Here is a 7,688-nt window from a genome sequence, read left to right on the forward strand (position 1 = left end):
TTACCCTCTGTTTGGTTTTGGGAGAAAAATAGAGGGGGAGGGGGGTAGGGGGGTGAAGTGGATAGAAAATAAGTGAAAATAAATAGACTCCCCTCCTTGGTTGATTGCCTTTTTTTTTTTTTCGTTCCCCAAATTGGAGAGAGAATCAGTCAAAACAAATTTGAAAAGTGGTCCTGCAGTGGGTACACTATTATAAATGATAGATGACTCGTTCCCCCCCCCCCCTCGCCCTAAAATTTCTCTCCACACAGAGAGAGACTGGTTTCCTTTCCCGCCTTGAGTTTATTCTTTTTCTCCTTCGCACTTCTCCCCGACCAAATCGGTGCTGAATCCCCATGTCATCCAACTCTAGCTCGTGGTGTCGTAAATTGTGGTCAAAAGTGGCGGAGGATGAGGACAGTGTGATTCAACAGGTTTGCTGGCGTGTGCAATCTAATGGAAAATCTCGTAATAGAGACAGCTGCCAATTGTGGATTTCTGTACGAAGGTGATCTATCTGGGCTCGTTGAAAAGAATTGTCTTATTTTTTTGAAGTTCTAGGTGAGAACAAATCACAGCCATTTGGTCTTTGCTGGAGATCCGACGATGGGTCAGTGTGTTCACAAATAGGTCAAGATAACGTGCTCTGGGGACAAAAAAGAGAGCAGAGGAGAGACCTCGCAGGCTCGTGGACTCGTCTGCCCATGTGCCCTACTCTCTCCTATTGTCACACGAGCCTGAATAGATATCATAGGTGGAATAAGTGGTCCGGCAATGACAATGACACCCGTGGTGTAATTTTGGATTGAGTTTGGTGATGGTGATGGGGATGTCTTGGTGGCGATGAAGATTGTCGGTAAAGAGGCAGAAGCCAAACTGAATCTGGAAAGTATTTTCTCAGGAAAATAATGTTTATGTCATTTTGAATAGTAAGCACCCATATGTGCTCCGCGAGGTAAATGATATCCTCTTACCATCTTTTGTTTCTTATTTTGTTTATGACCTGACCTCACTATAGAAATCATAAGATGTTCTTTTCAAGAAAATGTGAATTACGTGCCGAGGTTAGAAAATTGTGTGATGGGGCGACAATAAAATATTTTCGAGTATTCATTGAATATGTTGCTATTAATAATTCTACAAATTCAAAATCCATGTGACCTCCCATCAATCTGTATTAGTTGAAGTCCATGGGGGTTTGAGAGAGAGAGAGAGAGAGAGGCTATGAGGGTCGGGGAGGGAATTTTAAGAGAATAGTTTTTTAGGGTAAAAGAATTGTTGGGAAGTGATTTTAAGAGAAGAGACTTTGGGTCAAAGAATTATTAAAAATTGGCATATGCCAAATTAAGAGAGAGAAAGAGAGGCTAAAGGAATTTTCAGAGAATAATTTTGAGGGCAAAAAGAAAATGATAAACAAGGGCGTGGTCCTAATCCTGTCAGCCATAATAAGTGAAAAATATTTCAATATTACCGGAGTAAATTTTAAATGTTAGTACGAATTCTTATAACATGAATGAAATTTGGGAGTGGTTAATGTAATTTACCATCCGAAAAAGAGGAAAATTATTGTTGAATTGGCTTAAAAGTTGCATTTTCTATTTTATGACTCTCATATTCTTTTTTCTTGTTAAAATTGTTGTTTGTGGGTAAAATGAAGTATTTAGCTTGAAAATTTATTACCTCAAAAAGTTTGTCACTAATTTTTCTTATTTTTTCTTATCGAGTGTTGATTTAATCGTTTGGGTATTAGATTTTTGCTTTATTTTATTCCTTTCCCCCTCTTTCGTGTGAGTATAACTTATTTTCTCTTTTATTTTTATTTTTCAAAAATTTGATAGCCTAAACAATTTTGGCTGCGTTCATGATCATTCAATGCTAATCATTGGTCTCTATTTTTGGATCATTTTGAAAGTTTTGATGATAAATTTTTTCGTGCAAAGTACAATTTTTGTTCATTGCAAGACAAAGAAAACTGATCATGGATTAGGGTTTTAGTTGTACACTCTAGAGAATAGTTTTATAGGGGAAATTCAATGAGTGGCGGACCTAGGTTTTGCCCTGTGGGACATGCGCCGCCACTAATATTTTAGAAAATAATGCATTATATACTAAATTATAAAACATTTAGATTAAAAATATGATTATGCCTCATTAATTTAAATTTTGTTAAGAGGTTATTTGTTAAATTAGCGAATATCGAAAATCATTTCAAATGTTTCGTAACACACCCCAATTGTTTGACATCTATTAGGGCTCCTACATTATGCATTAGAGCTTTCAAATTCGGACTTTAAAAAATTTTTAATTTTGAAAACTTTTGATTTATATATTTCTATATTTCTCTTTCTTTATGTGCGACCATATACATGTTGCTCGATTGCTCCTTTCCTAGAGGAGAAAATTTCTAGATCTGTCATTGAATAAAAAAATCGAGAGACAAGGATATTCGAATATAGAGAGACACTAAAATACAAGAAGACAAATGAATGCTAAGATGAACTCTAGATATATATATATGGATTTAAAATTGATGGAGAAATGGGTTCTAAGAAATTTTAATTAAATATAAACAATTTTTAGATTTGTCATTGAATAAAAGAATCAAGAGGCAAATGGATTCGAAGATAGAGATACACTAAAATAGAGAGAGAAATGAATGCTACATATACAGGGCCGGCTCTTCATTAAGGCCACTGAGGTGCTTTGGGGACCTCAAATTTTTTTTTTAATATAATAATGTTAACATTATTTATGGAATTCACGTGTTTGGTGAGTGAAGTACACATGTAATGTAACTAAAATTATTTGAGGTACTTAGAAAAATTAATTTTAAATAAAAATAAAAATTAAATAAAATATTAAGGACCCTTAATTAAATCATTCACTAGGGCCCCATATTGTGAAGAGCTGCTCCTGTACACACACACACACACACACACACATATATATATATATATATATATATATGGATTTAAAATTGATGGAGAAATGGGTTCTAAGAAATTTTAATTAAATATAAACCATGTTTTCATATGTCTTTATTATTTCAATAATTTACTCCTCCTAATAAAAAAAATAGAATTATCACAGCCGATTTTATTAAAAAATTTAATCCTACATACAAATACACACATACACACACAAATATAAGCTTATATTTAAAATAAATAAATCATTCCTTGTTATTTTCACAAGGACCCTCTTCGAAATTACAAAAATTTGTATAAAAATAAAATTCTCACAACACAAATCATTAAAAAATTAGTCTTTCATGTCTTGTCACACTCAATCAAAATGCTGGTGTTACAAAATTTCATAATCAAATTCCTGTTAACCAAAATTCTTTATAAAAAGGAAGAAGGAGACTATACGTATCATGATTACAAAAATTATTATAAGGACACCCACGAGCACACAATATATATATATGGGTCTAAAATTGATTTAGAGAATAGAAATAGGTTAAAGAAGTCTACAAAGGAAATAATGGGATACGTATTGGTTGATGTGGATGGGCATTGAGATGCATGTACTTAATAATAGCACAACCAAATTTTCCATGTCATTGATTGACCAATAGCCATCGCTTGGATTTACTAGAAATTTCAGTGCCTTCCTAGAAGTGAACCACTTTGCCGCCTAAAACCCATTCTAGTCTCCATAGGGAAAGTTAGGGTTTAGAAAATTCTTAAAAAGTTTTGTTTGCAAGCATGAATTTCAATTTTTAAATCATTTTTACATAATAAATATGATGTCTTTTTATTTTTAAAAAATTTTACATGGGTTAGAGCTCGTCCGTCGGTCCTCCTACTAGCAAGTCAAGTTAATAGATTTTTTGTATGCATAAACCAAAAGAGAAAAATGAAATATTCACTCGTGTCCTTAACATGTGCATGGTAGGCCATGTTGAGAATTTCACTTGAGAGTTTGACTCACATTGAAAAAATTAAGTGGATGATGGGTGCTTATATATATGGTTGGGAGCACGTGGTATGGTTTAGAGCCGATGATTTGTAACTCTAGACGAGCGACATCATAAAAATCGAGACAAGAAACTAGTTTTCCTTATGTGGTAATAGTTGGAGGACCTAGTGTGTGATCGAGGCTAATAAGGATCATTTAGACTTGGAAGATGGATCCGAATAGGGTCAAGACGTGGGAGGTATGATGGGTTCGGAGACACTTGAAATGCAATTCGAGACACGTAAGACGCAGTGGTAAGGCTCACTCGAGCATCTGTTGGATAATTAAGCTTACTCCCATAGGGGAGATCGTTAAGGGGGAGCAATTGGAACTCACAAGTGAGGGGGAGATTGTCAAGAATCCCACTTGTGAGTTTGTCCCACATTGGAAAAATTGAGACGATGATGGATACCTATATATATGGTTTGGTCCAAGACCCAATAAGCTTAAGCTTTTGGGTCAAGTTGGTGCTCATTCATGTGTATTAAGACTATCCATGAACTCCTCTAATCCTAACAAGCCAAGCAAATTCAATTATATTTGGTCAAATCTAGTCTGATGAAATTAGTTGTGCAATCCCTAATTTATCTTGCAAAATGCTAGTTTTGTTAGGCTATTTGAATAAGAATATTTAAGATATAAAATTATATATCATCCACGGGCAACCAATTCCAAGTTTATAATCCTAAATTTATATTTCTAAATGTTGCATTAAGTTATTTTGATCTAAATAATGATTTACTTATGAAATTATAGATCCAAATTCGATAATTTAACTTTTTACAATCCCAAGTTCACTAGATTGGGTCAAAATATCTATTTAAAATTTATATTCTTATGTTCAGAATGATATTTGAATTAGAACACTTCTGTTTTCGCTATAATTGACAATGTTTAATGCTCGATTCAAGTCGCAAAGATGATTAAAATAAATTATTATTTAGTAAACAAAATTGCACGGAATGTTTAGTTTTTCAAATGTTTACTTTTAAAAAGTAACTAAAAAAAAAAAAAAATCATCAAATCGTGCAGTTTAACGTTTAAACATATTTTAACTCCCAAACTCAAAATAATTATTTTTTAATCAATAATTAATTTGGCCAAAACGATTATTGGTCCAATTTCCACTTCCAGTAGTCCTTTTACGTGACGTAATTTTAAAATTTTTATATTAAAAATCCTATTTAATTTAGTATTAAGAAAGTGAAATCAAAGATCAAACTCGAAGATTAGTTTTGAATAACCCAAATTCGATAACCTACAATGAACTTGAGAAGGAAAAAAACATCAATTAATAAGTGATGAGTGGGAACATAGTTCCTACCGTGAGGCATGTTTTTATGACCTGTTTATTAAATAGGCAGGTTTGGATTTATATGTTAATATTAGTCATTCATTAGTAAACGGGACAATCTGAACTTAAACCCATTTAACCTCCACCTATTTACAATCCGTTCAAACTCGATCAGCTAACCCGTTCTGACACGCCTATACTTATCTTGTTTTATTTATTTATTTTTTTTAAAAGCAACTAATGCCCACATGCATGCATACACATGTGCTTACATGACGTGGAGGAGGCGGACACGTGGCAACATGCTGGCACGTGATCCGAGGGGTTCAAAGGTAAAGGACTTGAATCCATTAATTAATTAATTAATTACTTATGAGAGAGGGGTTTGGTCGTTGGTCCTACCCGCCTAGATTGTCTAACGTTCAACCTGAAAATGATTATTGATTATTAATTATTGATGGGATGTGATTTTTGTGCTGCCCATCATTTCAAATTTTCAACTACCTCTCTCTCTCTTTTGGTAGTTTCAAGTTTTTACATCATCATCAATGATTCAATCCCAATTTCATTAGTCAACACGAAACGGAGCAACCTTGGAAAATTCAAGTCCTCTTCCCCTTTTAATACCCAATGTTGAATTGAATTCCACCCCCCTCTCAATATATATATTAAAAATTATATAATGATAAATTTATTTTATGTATGCAAGTATAAATTTTAAGGTATAGATTTAGATTTTTGTAAATTTTGTTTCGGATATATTCAAATTACAGGTATAAAATGTAAGCTTCCAAATGCAGGATTAGGGTTTTTGTTATTTTTGGGAAGCGAGATTTAAGATGGGTTTGATAATTTATTTATTTTTAACGAGTAAGAAGAAAAAATTAATATTATAGTACGTTTCAGAAATTAGTTATTGCTTGTAAGCTTACTGTAGTTTTATTACATCATTTTCAATGACAGCTTATTGTTTGAGAAAAACAATTTTTCCTCTTTCATCTTTTTGTTTTCTTCGTGTTCCTGGCGTTTTGTTGATAGGATTTATTCCAAGAATCAAAATTAATGGGTTAGGCTTTTAGATTTCACTTGGCTAGTATATGACTCAATGCTTTTTAGGAATGTTTCTTTATTATATGGGGTATTCTTTATTAATTTTCAATTTTAGAAGTAACAAATTTTTTACAATGGTATTAATAATAATAAATGATTTTCATATATAGTGCCAACTTTAAATTTAGATTTTTGTGAATTTTGTATTACGTTTAGATCAAATTTGCGCACATTCAAATTAAAGTTTTAAAATGCATGCTCCCAAATGCAAGATTAGGGTTTTTGTATTTTTAGGGAGGTGAAGTTTAAGATGGGTTTGATAATTTATTTATTTTTAATAAGAAGGAAGAAAATTATAAAAAAAAATTGATTTTTTTTAAAATTTTTTAAAATAATTTTATTGTACTTTTCAGAGATTAGTTGTTGTTTGTAAGCTTGTTGTAGTTTTATTACATCCTTTTCAATGACAGCTTATTGTGAGAAAAATAATTATTTCTATTTTATTTTTTTGTTTTCTTTGTGTTCTTGGCATTTGGTTGATAGGATTTATTCCAAGAATCAAAATTTATGGTTTAGGCTTTTAGATTTCAGGCTCAATTATTTACACATGAGATGCCTTTTTAGGAATATTTTTTTTTATTATACAATCACATTATCCAACACTTAAGGCCTCATTTGGAATTAGAAAAATATTAGGGACAAGAAAGAAAAATATGAAGGAATCCATGTTTTCATGTTTGGTTATCAAGGAAAATAAAAAAGAAAAGAAAAAATATATCAAATTTACAAACAAAATTTTGATTTTACATATCATTAATATTTATTTTTTCTCAAATTTTAATCATATAAAAAATAAACTTTCATTTTTAATATAATTGAATATAGAAGGAAAATATAATGAAAAATAAGTTCTCTCCTTATTTTCCTTTCCTTTCATTTTCATAGGTAAAATTCCTGATCCAAACGGACCATAAGTGATTATGCTTTACTTATCCGATTATGATAGCGTGTGCCCGTTGTCTCCTCGCCTATAATGATAATATTTTTGTTGACAATAATTCGAAGGGTTAAATGATCTACACATGGCCATGGGAATATCCCTTAGTTTTGTTCTGTATTAGAAACTAATATTAGATTAATTTAGCAAAACCCATAGAATTATCATGCCTAATTACAATTAAGTGACATACTTATAGAGTCATGGGATGTTTTATATATGAGAATGAATGCTTATGGCCCACTAATTATGCTTTATATTGATGCTTAGTCAGCTGCATAGACCAAGAGGCTGCCTACTCTTGAGGACAAAAATAAGTAGGTCATAGCTCACACCATCACCTTAAAAAAAAACCAAAAGAAAATGGTCTTGAAAAATCTTATATTGACCAAACATAAATCTCAA

The sequence above is a fragment of the Malania oleifera genome, chromosome 11, assembly GCF_029873635.1.
Source record: "Malania oleifera isolate guangnan ecotype guangnan chromosome 11, ASM2987363v1, whole genome shotgun sequence".
Taxonomy (NCBI): Eukaryota; Viridiplantae; Streptophyta; class Magnoliopsida; order Santalales; family Ximeniaceae; genus Malania; species Malania oleifera.